Below are 27,615 nucleotides of genomic sequence, written 5' to 3'. Positions count from 1 at the left end.
CCGCAGAGCAGTCAGCAGCCACAGTATCCAGCATAACTACTGAGCACTGTACTGACTCGATACCAAGGAGCTGCCCCCTAAGCCTGGCTATGTCCTGTCAGTGGGACAGACCCCACCAGAGAGGATGGTGATGTTGCCTGGTACATAGTCCTGCTCACAGAATCTTGCTTTACAGACATTATCTGACTGTTGCTTGATTAGTCCGTGGGAAATATACAACAGTTCACTTTTCCTTTTTGTATAATGAAAAATTAATATCACTTTGTTTCTTACATATTTTTAAATAAATCAACCATCTTGGAGGTAGCATAGCTGTTGGAAATGACTTTGAGGAAAAGCCTGAATTCTGAAATACTGTTACCGGGCCTCACCATGACCTACAAAACACTGGTCATCTCCAGAATTTGTCCATTGAGTTTCCAAAGTGGAGCTGGGCAGTTACTGACATAATCCCTCACAATGGACTGGTTAGAGCCATGCCTGAACAACAGGGAGATTGAGTGGGGAAAACTGGTCAATGGACTAGGGCATGGTGCCGATCCGGACGCAGTTCAACATTTGTAACAATGACCTGTAAACAACTGTGTCTTGCAAGCATACTACTTCCTGTGTGCCATCTAAACTCTGTAATTCTGCACCTTGGACCCGATCCTGAATGAAGGTGTTATAAACGTGATGGACTCCTGTAGCCCATGGCATCTGACATTGAATCCTTCATAAACCATATCCTGTGTATGTTAGCCCCACAATGTTAGTACCCAAACAGAATTGTGCAGCTCCATTGATGGCCAGTATGATCCCAGCCCAACGTCCTTGTGTGACTTGAGCTGGAAATCTCTGTGTAAATGTTTGCATCATTGTTCTATTCATTAACAGCAAAGTTTCTTTACTGAAGGTCTGACATCCTTTCATAATACCCACTTTTAGATTCTCTAATCAGCATTATATCCCCCATTTATTCCGTTAACATTTATAACAACATTATGATGAAAACAATGCACAACTCACAGTAACGAGCATTGCAATGATAAATCTCATTCCCACACCCAAGACCAAATTATTATTAAGTACAAGAACTTTGAAAATATACAATTATTTTCCCTTGTATTAATATTGTGAACTCATAGTCGACTCTCCTGCTCCTCAGATGCTGCCTGAATGGCTGTGCTTTTTCAGAACCAAACTTTTTGACTCTGACCTCCAGCATCTGCAGTCCTCACTTTCACACTGCTAATGCTCACTTATAATCATTTTCGTGGCAACAATATCACTGTGTGTTTAAATATGTTAGTCAGATATGACTATATTTTCAATTGCCTCTGTCTATCTCAGAGCTCAGTAATGTGTGATGTGACTATCAGTGTCTGTGTGATGCTCGGTATGCAGGCCATGCCTCTGAGAGACTGTCCAAATGTTTCAAACGACATTTTCCTTCAGCTGTTTACAACAAATAGGTTACTGCCTGGACCCAACCAGCATGAGCTCACAAAACTCAAAGTACAGTTTCCAGAATTGGGCAGGACTGCACAATATTGTTCATGTTAATTTATTCATATAATATGATAAGGCCAGTATTTATTGCCTGTCCCTTGTTGCCCTTGAGAAGGTGGAGAGTGAGCGGTCACATTGACCCGCTGCAGCCCATGCGCTGTAGAAAGACTTACAATACCATTAGGAAGGAAGTTGAAACAGTGACAGTGAAAGAACGGCAATATACTTCCCAATCGGTAGATGGCTTGGATTGGAACGCGAACGTGGTGGTCCCATGTATCTGCTTCCCTTGTCCTTGTTAATGGTCGTGGGTTCAGAGGTACTTTGTAAGGAGCCTTGGCAAATTTCTGCAGAGCACCGTGTTGCAGAGCACCAGTAGCAGACATTGCTGCTACTGAGTGTCAGTGGATGAGGGATGAAGCTGCACTCACACAGGCAAATGGTGGCATTTAATCACCCACACATTCAACATGAGTCTTTTTGATTGGAGCCATGCCTTCCAAAACTTTGAGGTGAGTCATTGTTGTAGGATTTCTTGCCTCTGACATATTCTTGTAACCAATGAATTAATATGTGTCAAAGTGTGGCGCTGGAAAAGCACAACAGGTCAGGCAGCACCTGAGGTATAGGAGAGTCGACGTTTTAGCATAAGCCCTTCACAGGACTGAGTAATGAAATTATATGGTCTATCCAGTTCTGGTTAACGGTAATCCCCGGGATATTGCTAGGTGGGTGTTCAGTGATCGTGTTGGCATTGAACATTAAATGATATTGTACACTTTTCTATTGTTAGAGGTAATCGTTGCCTGGCACGTGTGTAATGGAAATGGTACTTGTCACCGATAAGCACACACCTGCATGTTCCAAAGCCTTGTTGCATTTGGACAAGGACTGCTTCAGTATCTAAGTAAACCACGAATAGTGTTGAAAATTGTCCAATCATTGAAAAGCATCCCCAGTTGTGACTTTACTTGAGTAGGGGTGGTCATTTAGGAAGCAGCTGAAAATTATTGGGCCTAGGGCAGAGAGAACTCTTATAGCTCACTGATGCTGTCTCCATCTCTGAGCTAGGAAACTTTCTTCTATTTCCACCTGCTCCAGAGTCGTCTAACAAGATATCTGAACAGAATACTGTTACAGTATCTTTCCCAAGGAGCTGAGCGAGGACTTGGTTAGCTCAATCAGTTGGACGGCTAGTTTGTAATGCAGAATAATGCCAACAGTGTGGGTTCAGTTCCTGCACTGAATGAGGTGTCTGAAAAGGGCTGTCTTACTCAACCTCTCCCTTGTTTGAGGCATGATGACTGTCCAGTTCAACTGCTGCTAGTCGCACCTATCTAACAAGAGAGCAACCCTATCATCCTGTTGGTGTATGGTGCCCTGTCTTTCCATTTCTGGTCTGCAGGTTTAGTCAGAAACCCCTCCCCTGGGGACCTGCGGCGGAGCTGAGATGGCTGCTCCCCGCCAACCCCAGCCACCTTCCTTTGTACCAGGTATAACTTCAGCCAGTGCAGACGATTCCTATTTGCTCCAGGTTTGCCTTTAATCCTGGATATTACACTTGCCCAAATGCAGTTATGATGATGTTAAGTGCAGTCACTTTCACCTCAACTCGAGAATTCAGCTATGTGGTCTCTTGTACATCGTTAAACCAAGGCTTCGATGTGCCCAATGGATGAGAGTACAAACTGAGCTTCAGTGAAAAGGTTGGTGTTGAGGCAGTGCTGCTTGATCCCACTGTAGATCATCTTCCATCACTTCATTAATGTTGGGAATTAGAGCAATGGGGCAGTCATTGATTGTCTGATGTTTTGTCTGTGTGTGTACAGGACACACCCCGATAGTTTCCTACATTGTCAGGTCGGTGCCAGTGCTATATCCCAGCAGGAAAAGCTTGAATGGAATGTTCTCAGGGCCCACAGCCTTTGCATTTCCTATCCCTCCAGCCGTTTGGAGTTACCACACACAGTGAATAGATTTAGCTGCTGACTGCCAACTGGAGAAGATTAAAATAGACCATCCCATCGACATTTCGGTCTGAACATTGTTGTGAATATTTCAGCCTTAGCTTTTTTTTTGTACTGGGCTCATTCATCATTGAGGAGGGTGATATTTGTGGATCCTACTCCGCCAGTGAGTTGTTTGATTGATCACACAGTTCACGCTAATTGCATGCGACAGGATTACAGAGATTAGGCATGATTTGTTGGTTAGATCTGTCTGTCACTGGCTATTTTCGCTATTTGATAATTAAGTGGTCCTGCTTGGTCACGTCACTTCAGTGTAAGGTATACCTGGTGCTGCTCTTGATCGGTCCTCCTGCGTTTCTCATAGAACATGGGTTTAACCCCTGGCCTGATGCTCAGGGTAAGGTGGAGCATATGCCAAGCAGTGACAGTGAAAATTGTGATAGTGTACAATTCTGCTGCTGTTGGTAATGACCAGAATCACCTCACACAGGCCAGTGCTGTGTTCTAGGTCTCTTTTAAATCTGTACTATTTAGCATGGTGGTAGTATTTCTCACATGTGCGCTCATGCGTGTGTGTACACACACAGACACACACACAGACACACAGACACACACACACACACACTATTGACAATGTAAAAGTGGGACTTGCTCTGTAGAAATACTGTATGCCCTGTCACCATTCCCAATATGGTCCTCGATCACTGTGTCTGCAACCGATAGTTTGGTGAGAATGAGGTCAAGTCTGTTTCTGCTTGTCAGCCGTTCCCTCCCATTCAGTGCAGCCCCAGTCCAGCAGCTATGTCCTTTTGGACCCGACCATCTCGATCAGCAATGCTGCGGCTGAGCCCCTCTTGGTGGTGGGGTTTGAAATGGCCCACCCAGTATACATTCCCCAGCTCATCCACTCTGTCAGTGCGTCCTCCAAGTGTTGTTCAATGTAGAGGGACACTGATCCACCAGCTCAGGAAGGGGAGTCATCAGGAGATTTCGGTGTCAGTGTTTGATCTGACACCATGAGATTTCGTTATGTCTCATTTTTGCTTGAGGGGTCTTTTGAATGCCTCTCTCACATCTCGCCCGAGTCCCCAGACATTAGGAAGGAGGGATTTCCAGTGACTGCAGTCCTTTTAATTTTTGTCACTATCAATCGAACGGCCTCTTTTGGACTGTATGACACTCACTCTATGACTTTTGTGATTAGACAGTCCAAGTCTCACTCCTTCAGTTCCTCCAAGTGCCTTGCGTATTCCACAGATTTTTATGATATTTCCTCGATAAAAACATTGGATAATTCCGTTTTTAAACTATCTACGTGTATGTCTGTATCTTTCCCAGTCATCTCCTCCAGCCGATGCATCCATTTGTATTTCAGTAACCCTCCGTATCTTTATCTTTATCTCATACTCCAGCCACATCTCTCACTGTAAATTCCGCCAAACCCTGCAGCCCTCGCTAATATCCAACTGCTACACCTCACACCATATCCTGTGAATGAATCATAAAATATCTCAATAACATGTTTTAGCATCCCCAGGCCACGCTATCTCTCGACCACCTCCAGCCTTGCTTTCGCACCTCTTCAACATCTTTAGCCTTGCTTTCCTCCCTCTGTAACATCTCCAGACTTGCTTTCGCATCTCTATAACATCACCTGCCTTGCTTTCGCATCTCTGTAACATTTCCAGCCTTACTTTTCTCTCTCTGTAACATCGCCAGCCTTGCTTTCTTATTTCTGTAACAGCTCCAGCCTTGCTTTTGCATCTCTGCACTATCACCAGCCTTGTTTTATTCTCTCTCTAACATCTCTAACCTTGCTTTCCCGTCTCTGCAACATCTCCTAACGTACTTTCGTCTTTCTCTGTAACATCTCCAGCCTTGCTTCCCAATCGCTGTAACATCTCCAGCCTTGCTTTCCTATCTCTGTAGCATCTAAAGCCTTGAATTCCTCTCTCAGTAACATCTACGGCATTGCTTTACTCTATCTATGTAACATCTCCAGCATTGCTTTCTTCTCTGTCTGTAGCATTTCCAGCCTTGCTTTCCTCTGTCTGTAACATATCCAGTCTTGCTTTCCTCTCTCAGTAACATATCCGGCCTTGCTGTCCTATCTCTATATCATCCCCTGCATTGCTTTCCTATCTCTGTAACGTATCCTGCCTTGCTGCCCTATCTCTGTATCATCTCCTGCATTGCTTTCCTATCTCTATAACATATCCCGCCTTGCTTTCCTATCTCGGCAACATATCCAGCCTTGCTTTCCTTTCTCTGAAACATCTCCACCCTCGAATTCCTCTCTCTGTTACATCTACAGCATCGCTTTCCTCTCTCTATGTAACATCTCCAGCATTGCTTATCTCTCTATCCGTAACATCCCCAGCCTTGCTTTCCCCTCTCTGTAACATATCCAGCCTTGCGTTCCTCTCTCTGTAACATCTCCAGCCTTGCTTTCCCCTGTCCCTGTAACATCTCCTGCCTTACTTTCCTCTCTCTCTGACGTAACCAGCATTGATTTCCTGTCTGTGTAACATATTCAGCCTTGCTTTCCTATCTCTGTAACATCTCGAGCCTTGCGTTCCTCTCTCTGTAACATCTCCAGCCTTGCTTTGCTCTCTCCCCGAAACATCTCTAACCTTGCTTTCCTCTCTCTATAACATTTCCAGACTTGCCTTACTATCTCTTTAACATCTTCTGCCTTGCTTTCCTCTCTCTCCAACGTTTCCGGCCTTGCTTTCCTCTCTCTGTAACATATCCAGCCTTGCTTTCCTATCTCTGTAACATCTCCAGCATTGAATTCCTCTCTCTGTAACATCTACAGCATCGCTTTACTCTCTCTATGTAACATCTCCAGCATTGCTTTCCTCTCTATGTGTAAAATCTCCAGCCTTGCTGCCCTCTCTCTGGAACATCTCCAGGTTTGCTTTCGCATCACTGTGACATCTCCAGCCTTGCTTTACTCTCTATGTAACATCTCCAGCCTAGCTTTTCTCTCTCTCTGTAACATATCCAGCCTTGCTATTCTCCCTCCCTGGAACATCTCCAGCCTTGCTTTCCTATCTCTAGAACATCTCCGGCCTTGTTATCCGCTCTCTGTGACATCTCCAACATTGTTTTCGTATCGCTCTGTAACATCTCTTGCGTTGCTATCCTCTTTCTTTGTAACATCCGGCCTTGCTATCTTCCCCCTGTGTAACATCTCTAGCTTTGCTTTCGCATCTCTGTAACATTCCAGCCTTACTTTCGTGTTACTGAAGTAACGCCAGCCTTGTTTTCTTCTCTCTGTAACATCTCCAACCTTGCATTCCTCTCTCTGTATAATCTCCTGCCTGGCTTTCCTCTCTCTGTAACATATCCAGCTTGCTTTCCTATCTCGGTAACATATCCAGCCTTGCTTTTCTATCTCTGTAACATCTCCAGCATTGCTTTCCTCACTCTGTAATATCTCCAAACTTGCTTTCCTCTCTCTGTAACATCGCCTGCCCTGCTTTCCTCTCTCTGTAACATCATCAGCCTTGCTTTCGCATCACTGTAACATCTCCAAGCTTGCTTTTCTCTCTCCCTGTAACATCTCCAGCCTTGCTTTCCTCTCTCTGTAAAATCTCCAGCCTTTCTTTCCCCTCTCTGTAACATCATCAGCCTTGCTTTCACATCTCTGTAACATCTCCTGCCTTGCTTACTTCTCTCTATAACATCTCCAGTCTTGATTTCCTCTCTCTATAACACCTCCAGACCTGCTTTTCTCTCTCCCAGTAACATCTCTAGCCTCGCTTTCCTATCTCTGTAACATCTCCAGCCTTGCTATCTTCTCTCTCTGTAACATCTCCAATATTGCTTTCCTCTCTCTGTTACATTTCCTGCCTTGCTTTCCTCTCTTTGTAACATCTGCAGCCTTGCTTTCCTCTCCCAGTAACATGTCCAGACTTGCATTCCTCTCTCTGTAACATCCCCAGCCTTGCTTTACTCTCTCCCAGAAACATATCTAGCCTTTCTTTCACATCTCTGTAACATCTCCTGCCTTGCTTGCATCTCTCTGTAACCTCTCCAGCCTTGCTTTGCTCTCTCTATAACATATCTAGCCTTGCTTTTCTCTCTCCCAGTAACATCTCTAGCCTTGCCTTCCTCTCCCTATAACATTTCCGGTCTTGCTATCCACTTCCTGTGTAACACCTCCAGCCTTGATTTGCTCTCTCTGTAGCTTTCCCAGCCTTACTTTCCTCTCTCTGTAACATCTCTGGCCTTTTTTCCTCTCTCCGTAACATCGCCAGCCTTGCTTTCGGCTGTCCCTGGAACATCTCCTTTTTTGCTTATCTATCTCTAAAGCATCTCCAGCCTTGTTTTCCTCTGTCCCTGTAACATTTCCAGCCTTGCTTTTCTCTCTCTGTAACATCTCCAGCCTTGTTTTCCTCTTTCCCTGTAACATTTCCAGCGTTGCTTTTCTCTCTCTGTAACATCTCCAGCCTTGCTATCTTCTCTTTCTGTAACATATCCAGTATTGTTTTACTCTGTCTGTAACATATCCAGCCTTGCATTCCAGCTCTGTAATATCTCCAGCCCTGCATTCCTCTCTCTGTAACACGTCCAGCATTGTTTTCCTCACGCTGTAACATCACCAGCCTTGCTTTCTTATCTCTGTAACATTTCCAGCCTTGCTTTCCTCTGTCCCTGTAACATATCCAGCCTTGCTTTTCTCTCTCCGTAACATCTCCAGCCTTGCTATCTTCTCTCTCTGTAACATCTCCAGGATTGTTTTCTTCTCTCTGTAACATATCCAGCCTTGCTTTCCATCTCTGTAACGTCCCCTTCCTTGCATTCCTCTCTCTGTTACATTTCCTGCCTTGCTTTCCTCTCTTTGTAACATCTCCAGCCTTGCTTTCCTCTCTCCCTGTAACATCTCCTGCCTTGCTTTCCGCTGTTACTGTAACATCTCCTGTTTTGCATACATATCTATGTAACATTTCTTGTTGTCTAGCCTTGATTTCCTCTCTCTGTAACATCACCAGCCTTGCTATCTTCTCTCTCTTCAACATCTCTCATATTGCTTTCCTCTCTCTGTAACATTTCCAGCCTTGCTTTCCTATCTCTGTAACATCTCCTGCCTTGCTTTCCTACCTCTGTAACATCTTCAGCCTTTCATTCCTCTCTCTGTAACATCTCTAGCCTTTCTTTCGCATCTCTGAAACATCACCAGCCTTGCTTTCGCATCTCTGCTACATCACCCGCATTGTTTTCCTATCAGTGTAACATCGCCAGCCTTGCTTTCCACTATCTCTGGTACATCTCCTGCCTTGCTTTCCTCTCTCTGTACCATCTCCAGCATTGCTTTCTATCTCTGTAACATCTCCAGCTTGGCTTCCTCTCTCTGTAACATCTACAGCATCGCTTTCCTCTCTCTGTATAACATCTTCAGCATTGCTTTCCTCTCTATCTGTAACATCTCCAGCCTTGCTTTCCTCTCTCTGTAACATATCCGGCCTTGCTTTCCTCTCTCTGTAACATCTGCAGCCTTGCTTTCCTCTCTCTGTAACATCTCCAGTCTTGAATTCCTCTCTCTGTAAAATCTACAGCATCGCTTTCCTCTCAATCTGTAACATCTCCAGAATTGCTTTTGTCTCTCTGTAACATATCCAGTCCTGCGTTCCTCTCTCTGTGACATCTCCAGCCTTGCTTTCCTCTGTCCCTGTAACACCTCCTGCCTTGCTTTCCTCTCTCTCTCTGACATATCCAGCATCGCTTTCCCATCTCTGTTACATTTCCAGCCTAGCTTTCCTCCATCTGTAACATATTCAGCCTTGCTTTCCTATCTCTGTAACATATCCAGCATTGCTTTCCTATCTCTATAACATACCCAGCCTTGCTTTCCTATCTATGAAATATCTCCTGCCTTGCTTTCCTCTCTCTGCAACATCTCCTGCCTTGCTTTTCTCTATCTGTAACATATTCAGCCTTGCTTTCCTATATCTGTAACATCTCCGGCATTGCTTTTCTATCTCTATAAGATATCCAGCCTCGCTTTACTATCTCTGAAACATCTCCTGCCTTTCTTTCCTAACTCTGTATCATCTCTAGACTTTCTTTCGCACTTCTGTCACATCACGAGCCTTGCTTTCGCATCTCTGTAACAGCTCCGGCCTTTCTTTCCTATCTCTACAACATCTCCAGCCCCACATTTCTCTCTCCCTGTAGCATCTCCAGCCTTGCTTTTCTCTCTCTCTGTGACATGTCCAGCCTTGCGTTCCTCTCTCTATAACATATCCAGTATTGCTTTCCTACCTCTGTAAAATCTCCGGCCTTTCTTTCCTCTCTGAAACATCTCCAGGCATTCTTTCGCATCTCTGTAACATTATCAGTCTTGCTTTTGCATCACTGTAACATCTCCTGCCTTGCTTTCCTCTCTCTATAACATCTCCAGCCTTGCTTTTCACTCTCCCAGTAACCTCTCTTGCCTTGCTATCCTCTCTCTGTAACATCTCCAGCCTTGCAATCTTCTCTCTCTTTAACATCTCCAATATTGCTTTCCTCTCTCTGTAACAGCTGCAGCCTTTCATTCCTCTCTCTGTAATATCTGTAGCCTTTCTTTCGCATCTCTGTAACATCACCAGCCTTGCTGTCGCATCTCTGTAGCATCAAACGCATTGCTTTCCTCTCACTGTAACATCTCCAGCCTTGCTTTGTTCTCTCTGTAACATATCCAGCCTTGCTTTCCTATCTCTGTAACATCTCCACCCTTTCATTCCTCTCTCTGTAACATCTCTAGACATTCTTTCATCTCTGGACCATCAACAGCCTTGCATTCGCATCTCTGTAACATCAACCGCATTGCTTTCCTATCACTGTAACATCTCCAGCCCTGCGTTCCTCTGTCGCTGTAACATCTCCAGCCTTGTTTTCCTCTCTGTAACATATCCAGCCTTGCTTTCCTATCTCTGTAAAATCTCCAGCCTTTCATTCGTCTCTCTGTAACATCTCTAGCCTTGCTTTCGCATCTCTGTAACATCACCCGCATTGCTTTCCTCTCTCTGTACCATCTCCAGCCTTGCTTTCCTCTCTCTCTCTGACATATTCAGCATTGCTTTCCGATCTCTGTGACATCTCCAGCCTTGCTTTCCTCTATCTGTAACATATTCAGCCTTGTTTTCCTATCTCAGTAACATCTCCAGCATTGCTTTCCTATCTCTGTAACATATCCAGCCTGGCCATCCTATCTTTGAAATATCTTCTGCCTTGCTTTCCTCTATCTGTAACACCTCCAGCCTTGCTTTCCTATTTCTGTAACATTCCCTGCCTTGCTTTCTTATCACTGTTACATCTCCAGCCTTTCTTTCCTAACTCTTTGTCATCTCTAGCGTTTCTTTCGCCCATCTGTCAAATTATGATAACTGCTTTCGCATCTCTGTAACATCTCCAGCCTTGCTTTCCTCTCTCCGTAACATCTGCAGCCTGGCTTTCCTCTCTCTGTAACATCTCCAGCCATGAATTCCTCTCTCTGTAAAATCTACAGCATTGCTTTCCTCTCTATCTGTAACATCTCCAGCATTGCTTTTGTCTCTCTGTAACATATCCAGTCCTGAGTTCCTCTCTCTGTAACATCTCCGGCCTTGCTTTCCTCTCTCTCTGACATATCCAGCATCGCTTTCCTATCTCTGTAACATCTCCTGCATTGTTTTTTCTCTATCTGTGACATATTCAGCCTTGCTTTCCTATCTCTGTAACATCTCCGGCATTGCTTTTCTATCTCTATAAGATATCCAGCCTTGATTTCCTATCTCTGAAATATCTTCTGCCTTGCTTTCCTCTCTCTGCAACATCTCCTGCCTTGCTTTCCTATCTCTGAAACATCTCCTGCCTTTCTTTCCTAACTCTGTATCATCTCTAGACTTTCTTTCGCACTTCTGTCACATCACGAGCCTTGCTTTCGCATCTCTGTAACAGCTCCAGCCTTTCTTTCCTCTCTCTGTAACATCTCCACACTTGCTAATTTCTATCGCTTTAACATCTCCAGTAATGCTTTCCTCTCTCTGTAACATATCCAGTATTGTTTTCCTATCTCTGTAAAATCTCCGGTCTTTCTTTCGCATCTCTGTAACATCATCAGCCTTGCTTTCGCATCTCTGTAACATCACCAGCCATGCTTTCTCATCGCTGTAACATCTCCTGCCTTGCTTTCCTCTCTCTATAACATCTCCAGCCTTGCTTTTCTCTCTCCCAGTAATATCTCTAGCCTTGCTTTCCTCTCTCTGCAACATCTCCAGCCTTGCAATCTTCTCTCTCTGTAACATCTCCAATATTGCTTTCCTCTCTCTGTAACATCTGCAGCCTTTCATTCCTCTCTCTGTAACATCTCTAGCCATTCTTTCATCTCTGAAACATATCCAGCCTTGCTTTCGCATCTCTGTAACATCCCCCGCCTTGCTTTCCTATCTCTGTAACATCTCCAGCCTTTCATTCCTCTCTCTGTACCATCTCCAGCCTTGCTTTCGCATCTCTGTAATATATCCAGCCTTGCTTTCCTATCTCTGTAATATCTCCAGCCTTGCTTACCTCTCTCTGTAACATCTCCAGCCTTGCTTTCCTCTCTCTATAACATCTCCAGACTTGCTTTTCTCTCTCCCAGTAACATTTCTAGCCTTGCTTTCCTCTCTTTGTAACATCGCCAGCCTTGCTATCTTCTCTCTCTGTAACATCTCCAATATTGTTTTCCTCTCTCTGTCCCTGTAACAATTCCAGCCTTGCTTTCCACTCTCTGCAACATATCCAGCCTTGCTTTCGAATCAATGCAACATCTCCAGCCTTGCTATCCTATCTCTGTAACATCTCCTGCGTCCCTTTCTCTCTCCCTGTAATATCTCCAGCCTTGCTGTTCTCTCTCCCTGTGACATGTCCAGCCTTGCTTTCCTATCTCTATAACATATCCAGCCTTGTTTTCCTAGATCTAAAATATCTTCTGCCTTGCTTTCCTATCACTGTAACATCTCCGGGCTTGCGTTTCTCTGTCCCTGTATCAACTCCAGCCTTGCTTTTCTCTCTCTGTAACATATCCTGCCTTGCTTTCGCATCACTGTAACATCTCCAGACTTGCGTTCCTATCTCTGTAACTTCGTTCCAGCCTTGCTTTTCTCTCGCCTTGTAGCATCCCCAGCCTTGCTTTTCTCTCTTCTTGTGACATGTCCAGCCTTGCTTTCCTCTCTCGGTCACATTTCCAGACTTGCTAATTTCTCTCTCTTTAACATCTGCAGTATTGCTTTCCTTTCTCTGCAACATATCCAGTATTGCTTTCCTACCTCTGTATTATCACCAGCCTCGCTTTCCTATCTCTGTAAAATCTCCAGCCTTGCTTTCCTCTGTCCCTGTAACATCTCCTGCCTTGCTTTCCTCTCTCTCCGTCATATCCAGCATTGTTTTCCTTTCTCTGTAACATCTCCCGCCTTGCTATCCTAGCTCTGTAAAATCTTCAGCCTCTCCTTCCTCTCTCTGTAACATCTCCAGGAATTCTTTAGCATCTTGGTAACATCATCAGCCTTGTTTTCGCATCTCTGTAACATCACCAGCCTTGTTTCATCATTTCTGTAACATCACCAGCCTAGCTTTTCTCTGTCCCTGTAGCATTTCCAGCCTTGCTTTTCTCTCTCCCTGTGACACATCCAGCCTTGCTTTCCTCTCTCTGTAACATCTCCAGACTTGCTAATCTCTCTCTCTTTAACATCTCCAGTATTGCTTTCCTCTCTCTGTATGATATCCAGTATTGCTTTCCTACCTCTGTAATATCTCCAGCATCGCTTTCCTCACTCTGTAACATCTCCAGCCTTACTTTCCTCAATCTGTAACATCTCCAGCCTTGCTTTCCTATCTCTGTAAAATCTCCAGGCATTCTTTCGCATCTCTGTAACATTATCAGCCTTGCTTTCACATATCTGTAACATCTCCTGCCTTGCTTACCTCTCTCTATAACATCTCCAGCCTTGCTTTCCTCTTTCTGTAACATCTCCAGACTTGCTAATTTCTCTCTCTTTAACATCACCAGCCTTGCTTTCCTCTCTCTATAACATCTCCATACTTTCTTTCCTCTCTCTGTAACATTTCCAGACTTGCTTTCCTACCTGTGTAATATCACCAGCCTCGCTTTTCTCTCTCTGTAACATCTCTCGCCTTGCTTCCCTCTCTCTGTAACATCTCCAGCCTTGCTTTCCTATCTCTGTAACATCTCCAGCCTTACTTTCCTATCTCTATAACATATCCTGCCTTGCGTTCCTCTACCTGCAACCTATACAGCCTTGCTTTCCTTTGTCCCTGTAACATCTCCTCCCTTGCTTTCCTCTCTCTCTAGCATATCCAGCATTGCTTTCATTTCTTTGTAACATTTTCAGCCATGCTTTCCCATCTCTGTAACATCTCTAGCCTCCCTTTCCTATCTCTGTAACATTTCCAGCCTTGCTTTCCTCTCCCTGTAACATCTCTAGCATTTCTTTCGCATCCCTGTAACATCACCAGTCTCGCTTTCCTATCTCTGTAACATCACCCGCATTGCTTTCCTATCACTGTAACATCTCCAGCCTTGCTTTCCTCTGTCCCTGTAACATCTCCTTCCTGGCTTACCTCTCTCTGTACCATCTCCAGCCTTACTTTCCTCTATCTGTAACATCTCCAGTCTTGCTTTCCTCTCTCCGTACCATCTCCTGCCATGCTTTCCTCTCTCTCTGTTACATCTCCAGCCTTGCTTTCTTATCTCTGTAACATCTCCAGACTTGCGTTCCTGTCTCTGTAACATCTCTCCAGCCTTGCTTTACTCTCTTTGTAACATATCCGGCCTTGCTTTCCTATCTTTGTAACATCTCCTGCCTTGCTTTCCTCTCTCTCTAACATTTCCAGCCTTGCTCTCCTCTCTCTGTAACAGATCCAGCCTTGTTTTTCTATCTCTGTAACATCTCCAGCCTTGCTTTCTTCACTCTGTACCATCTCTAGCCTTGAATTCCTCTCTCTGTAACATCTACAGAATCGCTTTCCTCTTTCTATGCAAGATCTCCAGCATTGTTTTCCTCTCTATCTGTGGCATCTCCAGCGTTGGTTTCGTCTCTCTGTAACATATCCAGCCTTGGGTTCCTCTCTCTGTAACATCTCCAGCCTTGCTTTCCTCAATCTGAAACAGATTGAGCCTTGCTTTCCTTTCTATGTAAAATCTCCAGCATTGCTTTACTATCTCTATAACATATCCAGCCTTGCTTCTCTATATCACCAGACTTGCTTTCCTACCTCTGTAGTACCACCAGTCTTGCTTTTCGCTCTCTGTAACATCTCCTGCCTTGTGTTACTCTCTCTGTAACATCCCCAGCCTTGCTTTCCTATCTCTGTAACATCTCCAACCTTGCTTTACTCTCTCTGTAACATCTCCAGCATTGAATTCCTCTCTCTGTAACATCTACAACATCGCTTTCCTCTCTCAATGTAATGTCTCCAGCATTGTTTTCCTCTCTATCTGTAACATCTCCTGCGTTGCTTTCCTCTCTCACTGACATATCCAGCATTGCTTTCCTATCTCTGTAACATCTCCAGCATTGCTTTTCTGTCTCTATAACATATCCAGCCTTGCTTTCCTATCTCTGAAAAATCCCCTGCCTTGCTTTCATATCTCTGTAACATATCCAGCTTTGCTTTCCTATCTCTGTAATATCACCAGCCTTGCTTTCCTCTCTCTCTGTTACATCTCCAGCCTTGAGTTCCTCTCTCTGTAACATCTACAGAATCGCTTTCCTCTCACTATGTAACATCTCCAGCATTGCTTTCCTCTCTATGTGTAACGTCTCCAACCTTGCTTTCCTCTCTCTTTACATATCCAGCCTTGCGTTCCTCTCTCTGTAACATATCCAGCCTTGCTTTCCTATCTCTGTAACATCTCCAGCCTTGCTTTCTTCACTCTGTACCATCTCTAGCCTTGAATTCCTCTCTCTGTAACATCTACAGAATCGCTTTCCTCTTTCTATGCAAGATCTCCAGCATTGTTTTCCTCTCTATCTGTGACATCTCCAGCGTTGGTTTCGTCTCTCTGTAACATCTCCAGCCTTGCTTTCCTCAATCTGAAACAGATTGAGCCTTGCTTTCCTTTCTATGTAAAATCTCCAGCATTGCTTTACTATCTCTATAACATATCCAGCCTTGCTTCTCTATATCACCAGACTTGCTTTCCTACCTCTGTAGTACCACCAGTCTTGCTTTTCTCTCACTGTAACATCTCCTGCCTTGTGTTACTCTCTCTGTAACATCCCCAGCCTTGCTTTCCTATCTCTGTAACATCTCCAACCTTGCTTTACTCTCTCTGTAACATCTCCAGCATTGAATACATCTACAACATCGCTTTCCTCTCTCTATGTAATGTCTCCAGCATTGTTTTCCTCTCTATCTGTAACATCTCCTGCGTTGCTTTCCTCTCTCACTGACATATCCAGCATTGCTTTCCTATCTCTGTAACATCTCCAGCATTGCTTTTCTGTCTCTATAACATATCCAGCCTTGCTTTCCTATCTCTGAAAAATCCCCTGCCTTGCTTTCATATCTCTGTAACATATCCAGCTTTGCTTTCCTATCTCTGTAATATCACCAGCCTTGAGTTCCTCTCTCTGTAACATCTACAGAATCGCTTTCCTCTCACTATGTAACATCTCCAGCATTGCTTTCCTCTCTATGTGTAACGTCTCCAACCTTGCTTTCCTCTCTCTTTACATATCCAGCCTTGCGTTCCTCTCTCTGTAACATCTCCAGCCTTGCTTTCCTATCTCTGTAACATCTCCAGACTTGCTTTCCTCTGTCCCTGCAACACCTCCTGTCTTACTTTCCTCTTTCTCTGACATATCCAGCAAAGCTTTCCTATCTCTGTAACATTTTCAGTCATGCATTCCTGTCTCTGTAACATCTCTAGCCTTTCTTTCCTCTCTCTGTTACATCTCCAGCCTTGCTTTCCTCTCCATGTAACATCTCTCCAACCTTGCTTTACAATCTCTGTAACATATCCAGCCTTGAATTTCTACCTCTTTAACATCTACAGCCTGGCTTTCCTCTCTCTGTAACAACTCCAGCATTGAATTCGTCTCTCTGTAACATCTGCAGCATCGCTTTCCTCTCTATATGTAACATTTCCAGCATTGCTTTCCTCTCTATCTGTAACATCTCCAGCGTTGCTTTCGTCTCTCTGTAACATATCCAGCCTTGGGTTCCTCTCTCTGTAACATCTCCAGCCTAGCTTTTCTCTGTCCCTGTAAAATCTCCTGCCTTGCTTTCCTCTCTCACTGACATATCTGGCACTGCTTTCCTCTATCTGGATCATATTCAGCCTTGCTTTCCTATCTCTATAACATATCCAGCATTGCTTTCCTATCTCTGAAATACCGCCTGCCTTGCTTTCCTCTCTCTGGAACATCTCCAGCCTTGTTTTCCTATCTCTGTTACATCTCCTGCCTTTCTTTCCTCACTCTGTATCATCTGTAGCCTTGCTTTCGCATCTCTGTCACAGCTCCTGCCTTACCTTCCTCTCTCTGTAACATCTCCTGCCTCGCTTTCGCATCACTGTAACATCTCCAGCCTTGCTTTCCTATCTCTGTAACATCTCCAGCCTTGCTTTCCTCTCTCTGTAACATCTCTCCAGCCTTGCTTTACTCTCTCTGTTACATATCCGGTCTTGATTTCCTCTCTTAGTAACATCTCCAGCCTTGCCTTCCGATCTCTGTTACATCTCCTACCTTTCTTTCCTCACTTTGTATCATCTCTAGCCTTTCTTTCGCATCTCTGTCACATCGCTAGCCTTGCTGTCCCATCTCTGTACCAGCACCTGCCTTTCTTTCCTCTCTCTGTAACATCTTCTGCATTGATTTTCTCTCTCCCTGTAACATCTCTAGCCTTGATTTTCTCTCTCCCTTTGACATGTCCAGAGTTGCTTTTCTCTCTCTTTAACATCTGCAGCCTTGCTGTTCTCTCTTCCAGGAACATCTCTAGCCTTGCTTTCACATTCTGTAACATCTTCAGCCTTGCTATCTTCTCTCTCTGAAACATCTCCAGCCTTGCTTTCCTATCTCTGTAACATATCCAGCCTTACTTTCTATCTCAGTAACATCTGCAGCATTGCTTTCCTCTCTCTGTAACATCTCCAGCATTAAATTCCTCTCTCTGTAACATCTACAGCATCTCTTTCCTCTCTCAATGAAACATCTGCAGCATTGCTTTCCACTCTCTGTAACATCTCCTGCCTTGCTGTGCTCTCTCTGTAACACATCCAGCCTTGCTTTCCAATACCTGCAACATCTCCTGCCTTGCTTTCCTCTCTCTGTAACATATCCAGCCTTGCTTTCTATCTCAGTAACATCTGCAGCATTGCTTTCCTCTCTTTGTAACATGCCCAGCATTAAATTCCTCTCTCTGTAACATCTACAGCATCTCTTTCCTCTCTCTATGAAACATCTGCAGCATTGCTTTCCACTCTCTGTAACATCTCCAGCCTTGCTTTCCTACATCTGTAATATCACCAGCCTTGCATTCCTCTCTCTGTAACATCTCCAGCCTTCCTTTCCTCTCTCATTAACAACTCCGGCGTTGTTTTCCTCTTTCTGTGTAACATCTCCAGCATTGCTTTCCTCTCTCTGTAACATATCCTGCCTTGCTAACCTCTCTCTGTAACATAAACAGCCTTGCATTCCGATCTCTGTAACATCTCCTGCCTTGCGTTCCTCACTCTGTAGCATCTCCAACCTTGCTTTCCTCTGTCCCTGTAAAATCTCCTGCCTTGCTTTCCTCTCGCTCTGACATATACAGCATTGCTTTCCTATATCTGTAACATTTTCAGCCATGCTTTCCTCTCTCTGTAACAGCTCCAGCATTGCTTTCCTATCTCTGTAACATTTCCAGTATTGTTTTCCGATGTCATTAACATCTCCAGCCTTGCTTTCCTCTGTCTGTTACATTTCCTGCCTTGCTTTCCTCTCTTTGTAACATTTCCAGACTTGCTATCATCTCTTTGTAACCTCTCCAGCTTTTCAATCCTCTCTCTCTGTACAATTTCCAGGCTTCCTTTCCTGTATCTGTAATATCTCCTTGCTTGCTTTCCTCTCTCTGAAACATCTCCAGCCTTGCTTTCCTCGCTCTGTAACATTTCCAGCCTTGATGTGCTCTCTATGTATGATCCCCAACCTTGCTTTCCTCTCTCTGCAACATCTCTGGCCTTTCTTTCCACTCTCCGTAACATCGCCAGACTTGCTTTCGGCTGTCCCTGGAACATCTCCTTTTCTGCTTATCTATCTCTAAAGCCTCTCCAGCCTTGTTTTCCTCTGTCCCTGTAACATTTCCAGCCTTGCTTTTCTCTCTCTGTAACATCTCCAGCCTTGCTATCTTCTCTTTCTGTAACATATCCAGTATTGTTTTACTCTGTCTGTAACATATCCAGACTTGCTTTCCTATCTCTGTGATATCTCCAGCCCTGCATTCCTCTCTCTGTAACATGTCCAGCATTGCTTTCTTATCTCTGTAACATTTCCAGCCTTGCTTTTCTCTCTCCATGTAACGTCTCCAGCCTTGCTATCTTCTCTTTCTGTAACATATCCAGTATTGTTTTACTCTGTCTGTAACATATCCAGACTTGCTTTCCTATCTCTGTAATATCTCCAGCCCTGCATTCCTCTCTCTGTAACATGTCCAGCATTGCTTTATTATCTCTGTAACATTTCCAGCCTTGCTTTTCTCTCTCCATGTAACGTCTCCAGCCTTGCTTTTCTCTCACCCTGTAGCATCTCTAACCTTGCTTTTCTCTCTCTGTAACATCTACAGCCTTGCTATCTTCTCTCTCTGTAACATCTCCAGTATTGTTTTCCTCTCTCTGTAACATCCCCTGCCTTGCTTTCCTGTCTCTGTTATATTTCCTTCCTTGCGTTCCTCTCTCTTTAACATCCCCAGCCTTGCTTTTCTCTCTCTGTAACATCTCTGGCCTTTCTTTCCTCTCTCCGTAACATCTCCAGCCTTGCTTTCCTCTGTCCCTGTAACATCTCCTTTTTTGCTTATCTATCTCTGTAACATCTCCAGCCTTGTTTTCCTCTGCCCCTGTAACATTTCCAGCCTTGCTTTTCTCTCTCTGCAACATCTCCAGCCTTGCTATCTTCTCTCTCTGTAACATCTCCAGTATTGTTTTCCACTCTCTGTAACATATCCAGCCTTGCTTTCCTACCTCTGTAATATCTCCAGCCCTGCTTTCCTCTCTCTGTAACATGTCCAGCATTGCTTTCCTCTCTCTGTAACATATCCTGTCTTGCTTTCCTATCTCTCGAACATCTCCAACCTTTCTTTCCTCACTCTGTAACATCTCTAACCTTTCTTTCGAATCTCTGTAACATCTCCAGCCATTCTTTCCTCTCTCTGTGACAGCTCCAGCCTAGCTATCGCATCTCAGTAACATCACCAACCTTGATTTCGCATCTCTGTGACATCTCCAGCTTTGCTTTCGTATCTCTGTAACATCTCCAGCCTTGCTTTTCTCTCTCCCTGTAACATCTCCAGCCTTGCTTTTCTCTCTCCCTGTAACATCGCAAGCCTTGCTTTCCTCTCTCTATAACATTTCCAGCCTTGCTGTTCTCTCTCTGTAACATCTACAGCCTTGCTATCTTCTCTTTCTGTAACATCTCCAGTATTGTTTTACTCTGTCTGTAACATATCCAGCCTTGCTTTCCTACCTCTGTATCATACCCTGACTTGCTTTCCTCTCTCTGTTACATTTCCTGCCTTGCTTTCCTCTCTTTGTAACATCTCCAGCCATGCTTTCCTCTCTCCCTGTAACATCTCCAGCCTTGCTATCCTCTCCCTCTGTAACGTTTCCAGGCTTGCTTTCCTATCTCTCTATAATCTCCTTCCTTGCTTTCCTCTCTCTGTAGCATCTCCAGCCTTGATTTGCTCTCTTTGTAACATCACCAGCCTTGCTTTCCTATCTCCGTAACATCAACATCCTTGCTTTCCTCTCTCTCTGTAACATCTGAAGCCTTGCTTTTCTCTCTCCCTCTAACAACTCCAGCCTTGCTTTCCTCTCTCTCTAACATCTCCAGACTTGCATTCCTCTCTCTATAACATCTCCAGCCTTGCTTTTCTCTCTCCCAGAAACATATCTAGCCTTTCTTTCGCATCTCTGTAACATCTCCTGCCTTGCTTACATCTCTCTGTAACCTCTCCAGCCTTGCTTTCTTCTCTCTATAACATGTCTAGCCTTGCTTTTCTCTCTCCCAGTAACATCTCTAGCCTTGGCTTCCTCTCTCTGTAACGTCTCCGGCCTTGCTATCCTCTCCATGTGTAACATCTCCAGCCTTGATTTGCTCTCTCTGTAACATCTCTGGCCTTTCTTTCCTGTCTCCGTAACATCTCCAGCCTTGCTTTCGGCTGTCCCTGGAACATCTCCTTTTTTGCTTATCTATCTCTATAACATCTCCAGCCATGCTTTTCTCTCACCCTGTAGCATCTCTCGCCTTGCTTTTCTCTCTCTGTAACATCTCCAGCCTTGCTATCTTCTCTCTCTGTAACATCTCCAGTATTGTTTTCCACTCTCTGTAACATATCCAGCCTTGCTTTCCTATCTCTCGAACATCTCCAGCCTTTCTTTCCTCACTCTGTGACAGCTCCAGCCTAGCTATCGCATCTCTGTAACATCACCAACCTTGATTTCGCATCTCTGTGACATCTCCAGCTTTGCTTTCCTATCTCTGTAACATCTCCAGCCTTGCTTTTCTCTCTCCCTGTAGCATCGCAAGCCTTGCTTTCCTCTCTCTATAACATTTCCAGCCTTGCTTTTCTCTCTCCCAGAAACATATCTAGCCTTTCTTTCGCATCTCTGTGACATCTCCTGCCTTGCTTACATCTCTCTGTAACCTCTCCAGCCTTGCTTTCCTCTCTCTATAACATGTCTAGCCTTGTTTTTCTCTCTCCCAGTAACATCTCTAGCCTTGCCTTCCTCTCTCTGTAACATCTCCGGCTTTGGTCTCCTCTCCCGGTGTAACATCTCTGGCCTTTCTTTCCTCTCTCCATAAAATCTCCAGCCTTGCTTTCCGCTGTCTGTGTAACATCTCCTTTTTCGCTTATCTATCTCTGTAACATCTCCAGCCTTGTTTTCCTCTGTCCCTGTAACATTTCCAGCCTTGCTTTTCTCTCTCTGTAACATAGAACATAGAACATAGAACAATACAGCACAGAACATGCCCTTCGGCCCACGATGTTGTGCCGAACATCTATCCTAGATTAAGCACCCATCCATGTACCGATCCAATTGCCGCTTAAAGGTCGCCAATGATTCTGACTCTACCACTCCCACGGGCAGCGCATTTCATGCCCCCACCACTCTCTGGGTAAAGAACCCACCCCTGACATCACCCCTATACCTTCCACCCTTCACCTTAAATTTATGTCCCCTTGTAATACTCTGTTGTACCCGGGGAAAAAGATTCTGACTGTCTACTCTATCTATTCCTCTGATCATCTTATAAAACTCTATCAAGTCACCCCTCATCCTTCGCCGTTCCAACGAGAAAAGGCCGAGAACTCTCAACCTATCCTCGTACGACCTATTCTCCATTCCAGTCAACATCCTGGTAAATCTTCTCTGCACCCTCTCCAAAGCTTCCACATCTTTCCTAAAGTGAGGCGACCAGAACTGCACACAGTACTCCAAATGTGGCCTAACCAAAGTCCTGTACAGCTGCAATATCACTTCACGACTCTTGAATTCAATCCCTCTGCTAATGAACGCTAATACACCATAGGCCTTCTTACAAGCTCTATCCACCTGAGTGGCAACTTTCAAAGATCTATGTACATAGACCCCAAGATCCCTCTGTTCCTCCACCTGACTAAGAACCCTACCGTTAACCCTGTATTCTGCATTCTTATTTGTTCTTCCAAAATGGACAACCTCACACTTGGCAGGGTTGAACTCCATCTGCCACTCCTCAGCCCAGCTCTGCATCATATCTAAGTCCCTTTGCAAACGACAACAGCCCTCCTCACTGTCCACAACTTCACCAATCTTCGTATCATCTGCAAATTTACTGACCCATCCTTCCACTCCCTCATCCAAGTCATTAATAAAATTTACAAACAGCAGAGGACCCAGAACTGATCCCTGCGGAACTCCACTTGTAACTGGGCTCCAGGCTGAATATTTACCATCTACCACCACTCTCTGACTTCGACCGGTTAGCCAGTTTTCTATCCAATTGGCCAAGTTTCCCTCTATCCCATGCCTCCTGACTTTCCGCATAAGCCTACCATGGGGAACCTTATCAAATGCCTTACTAAAATCCATGTACACTACATCCACTGCTCTACCCTCATCCACATGCTTGGTCACCTCCACAAAGAATTCAATAAGACTTGTAAGGCAAGACCTACCCTTCACAAATCCATGCTGGCTGTCCCTAATCAAGCAGTGTCTTTCCAGATACTCATAACTCCCATCCCTCAGTACCCTTTCCATTACTTTGCCTACCACAGAAGTAAGACTAACTGGCCTGAAATTCCCAGGGTTATCCCTATTCCCTTTTTTGAACAGGGGCACAACATTCGCTACTCTCCAGTCCCCTGGTACCACCCCCGTTGACAGTGAAGACGAAAAAATCATTGCCAACGGTACTCCAATTTCCTCTCTTGCTTCCCACATAATCCTAGGATATATCTCGTCAGGCCCGGGGGACTTGTCTATCCTCAAGTGGTTCAAAATGTCCAACACATCTTCCTTCCTAACAAGTATCTCTTCTAGCTTACCAGTCCGTTTCACACTCTCCTCTTCAACATCTCCAGCCTTGCTATCTTCTCTCTCTGTAACATATCCTGCCTTGCTTTCCTATCTCTCGAACATCTCCAGCCTTTCTTTCCTCACTCGGTAACATCTCTAACCTTTCTTTCGCATCTCTGTAACATCTCCAGCCATTCTTTCCTCTCTCTGTGACAACTCAAGCCTAGCTGTCGCATCTCTGTAACATCACCAACCTTGCTTTCGCATCTCTGTGACATCTCCAGCCTTGCTTTCCTATCCCTGTAACATCTCCAGCCTTGCTTTTCTCTCTCTGTGTAACATCTCCAGGCTTGCTTATCTCTCACCCTGTAGTATCTCTAGCCTTGCTTTCCTCTCTCTATAACATCTCTAACCTTTCTTTCGCATCTCTGTTACTCACCAGCCTTGTTTTCACATGTCTGTAACATCTCCAGCCTTGCTATGCTCTCTCTGTAACATCTCCAGTTTTGCTTTGCTATGTATGAAACCTCTCCTGCCTTGCGTTCCTCTCTCTGTAACATCTCCAACCTTTCTTTCCTCTGTCCCTGTAACATCGCCTGCCTTGTTTTCTGCTATCTCTGACATATCCAGCCTTGCTTTCATCTCTCTGTAACATATCCAGCCTTGCTTTTCTCTCTCTGTAACATCTCCAGCCTTGCTTTTCTCTCACCCTTTAGCATCTCTAGCCTTGCTTTCCTCTCTCTGTAACATCCCTAACATTTCTTTCGCATCTCTGGAACATCACCAGCCTTGTTTTCGCCTGAATGTAACATCACCAGCCATTCTTTCCTCTCTCTGTGACAACTCCCGCCTGGCTATCGCATCTCTTTAACATCACCAGCCTTGTTTTCGCATCACTGTGACATCTCCAGACTTGCTTTCCTATCTCTGTAACATCTCCAGCCTTCCTTCTCTCTCTCTGTAACGTCTCCAGCCTTGCTTTTCTATCCCCCGTAGCATCTCTAGCCTTGCTTTCCTCTCTCTGTAACATCTCCAGACTTGTTTTCCTCTCTCTGTAACATCTCCAGACTCGCTTTCCTATCTCTGTAACATCTCCTGCCTTGCTTTCCTCTATATCCGACATATCCAACATTGCTTTCCTCTCTCTGTAACATTTTCAGTCATGCGTTCCTATCTCTGTAACATCTCCTGCCTTGCTTTCCTCTATATCCGACATATCCAACATTGCTTTCCTCTCTCTGTAACATTTTCAGTCATGCGTTCCTATCTCTGTAACATCTCCAGCATTGCTTTCCTATCTCTGTAGCATCTCCAGTCTTGTTTTCCTATATCTGTAACATATCCAGCCTTGCTTTCTTATCTCTGTAACATCTCCTGCCTTCCTTTCTTATCTCTGTAACATCTCTAACCTTTCCTTCGCATCTCTGTAACATCACCAGCCTTGCTTTTGCATCTCTGCAACATCAACCGCATTGCTTTCATATCACTGTCAAACCTCCAGCCTTGCTTTCCTCTGTCCCTGTAACATCCCCTGCCTGGATTACCTCTCTCTGTCCCATATCTGGCCTTGGTTTCCTATCTCTGTAACATCTCCTGCCTTGCGTTCCTCTCTCTGTAACTCATCCAGCCTTGCTTTCTTATCTCTGTAACATATCCTGCCTTGCTTTCCGATCTCTGGAACTTCTCCAGCCTTTCTTTCTTCACTCTGTAACATCTCTAACCTTCCTTTCGCATCTCTGTAACATCACCAGCCTTATTTTCGCATGTCTGCAACATCTCCAGCCTTTCTTTCCTCTCGCTGTGACAACTCCAGCCTAGCTATCGCATCTCTGTAACATCACCAACCTTGTTTTCACATGTCTGTGACATCTCCAGCCTTGCTTTCCTATCTCTCTAACATCTCCGGCCTTGATTTCCTCTCTCTCTGACATATCCAGCATTGCTTTCCTATCTCTGTAACATCTCCAGCATTGCTTTCCTATCTCTGTAACATATCCAGCCTTGGTTTCGTCTCTCTGTACCATCTCCTGCCTTGCTATCCTCTCTCTGTGTCATATCCAGCCTTGCTTTCCTATCTCTATAACATCCACTGCCTTGCTTTCCTCTCTCTGTTACATTGCAGGCCTTGCTTTCCTCTCTGTAACATCTCCAGTATTGCTTTCCTCTCTGTGTAACATATCCAGCCTTGCTTTCCTACCTCTGTAATATCTCCAGCCTTGCTTTCCTCTCTCTGCAACATCTCCAGCCTTGCTTTTCTCTCTCCCCGTAACATCTCCAGCCTTGCTTTTCTCTCTCTCTGTAACATCTGTAGACTTGCTTTCCTCTCTCTGTGACATCTCCAGACTTGCTGTCTTCTCTCTATGTAACATCTCCAGTATTGCTGTCTTCTCTCTATGTAACATCTCCAGTATTTTGCTGTCCTCAATCTTTAACATATCCAGCCTTGCCTTCCGACCTCTGTAATATCTCCAGCCTTACTTTCCTCTCTCTGTAACATCTCCAGCCTTGTTTTCCTCTCTCTGTAACATATCCATCCAAGGAAAAGGAGATTCGACGTTTTGGGCATAAGCCCTTCATCAGGATGAAGGGCTTATGCCCGAAACGTCGAATCTCCTTTTCCTTGGAAGCTGCCTGACCTGCTGCGCTTTTCCAGCAACACATGTTCAGCTCTGATCTCCAGCATCTGCAGACCTCACTTTCTTTTGTAACATATCGAGCCTTGCTTTCCTATCTCTGTAACATATCCAGCCTTGCTTTCCTATCTCTGTTACATCTTCAGCCTTACATTCCTTTCTCTGTAGCATCTCTAGCCTTTCTTTCGCATCTCTGTAACATCTCCTGCTTTGCTTTCACATCTCTGTACCATCTCCAGCCTTGCTTTCCTATCACTGTAACATCACCAGCCTTGCTTTCGCATCTCTGTAACACCACCAGCCTTGCTTTCACATCTGTGTAACATTTCCGGCCTTACTTTCCTTTATCTGTAACATCGCCAGCCTTGCTTTCACATTTCTGTAACATCTCCAGCCTTGTTTTCTTCTCTCTGTAACATCTCCAATCTTGCTTTCGCATCTCTGCGACATCTCCAGACTTACTTTCCTATGACTGTAATACCTCCAGCCTTACTTTCCTCTCTCTGCAGCATATCCGACCTTGCTTTCCTATTTCTGTAATATCTCCAGCCTTGCGTTCCTCTCTCTGTAACATATCCAGCCTTGTTTTCCTATCTCTGCAACATCTCCTGCCTTGCTTTCGCATCTCTGTAACATCACCCGCCTTGCATTTGCAACTCTGTAACATCTCCTGTCTTGCTTTCCTCTCTCTGTAACATATCCAGCCTTGCTTTCTTATCTCTGTAACATCTCCTGCCTTGCTTTCACATCTCTGTAACATATCCAGCCTTTAATTCCTCTCTCTGTAACATCTCTGGTCTTTCTTTCGCATCTCTGTAACATCTCCTGCCTTGCTTTCTTACCTCTCTCTGTAACATCTCCAGCCTTGCTTTCCTCTCTCTGTAACATCACCAGCCTTGCTTTCCTACCTCTGTAATATCACCAGCCTTGCTTTCCTCTCTCTGTAATATCTCCAGCCTTGCTTTCCTCTCTGTGTGACATATCCAGCCTTGCTTTCTTATCTCTGTAACATTTCCAGCCTTGCTTTCCTCTCACCCTGTAACATCTCCAGCCTTGCTTTCCTCTCTCTTTCTTTAACATTTCCAGGCTTGCTTTCCTATACATGTAACACCTACAACCTTGGTATCTTCTCTCTCTGTAACATCTCCAGTATTGCTTTCCTCTCTGTGTAACATATCCAGCCTCGCTTTCCTACCTCTGTAATATCTCCAGCCTTGCGTTCCTCTCTCTGCAACATCTCCAGCCTTGGTTTTCTCTCTCCCCGTAACATCGCCAGCCTTGCTTTTCTCTCTCCCTATAACATCTGTCGCCTTGCTTTCCTCTCTCTGTGACATCTCCAGACTTGCTGTCTTCTCTCTATGTAACATCTCCAGTATTGCTGTCTTCTCTCTATGTAACATCTCCAGTATTGCTGTCCTCAATCTGTAACATAGCCAGCCTTGCCTTCCGACCTCTGTAATATCTCCAGCCTTACTTTCCTCTCTCTGTAACATCTCCAGCCTTGTTTTCCTCTCTCTGTAACATATCCATCCAAGGAAAAGGAGATTCGACGTTTTGGGCATAAGCCCTTCATCAGGATGAAGGGCTTATGCCCGAAACGTCGACTCTCCTTATCCTTGGATGCTGCCTGACCTGCTGCGCTTTTCCAGCAACACATGTTCAGCTCTGATCTCCAGCATCTGCAGACCTCACTTTCTTTTGTAACATATCGAGCCTTGCTTTCCTATCTCTGTAACATGTCCAGCCTTGCTTTCCTATCTCTGTTACATCTTCAGCCTTTCATTCCTTTCTC

The sequence above is a fragment of the Hemiscyllium ocellatum genome, chromosome 8 (assembly GCF_020745735.1).
Source record: "Hemiscyllium ocellatum isolate sHemOce1 chromosome 8, sHemOce1.pat.X.cur, whole genome shotgun sequence".
Lineage (NCBI taxonomy): Eukaryota > Metazoa > Chordata > Chondrichthyes > Orectolobiformes > Hemiscylliidae > Hemiscyllium > Hemiscyllium ocellatum.
Note: the sequence above shows the minus strand (reverse complement) of the source record.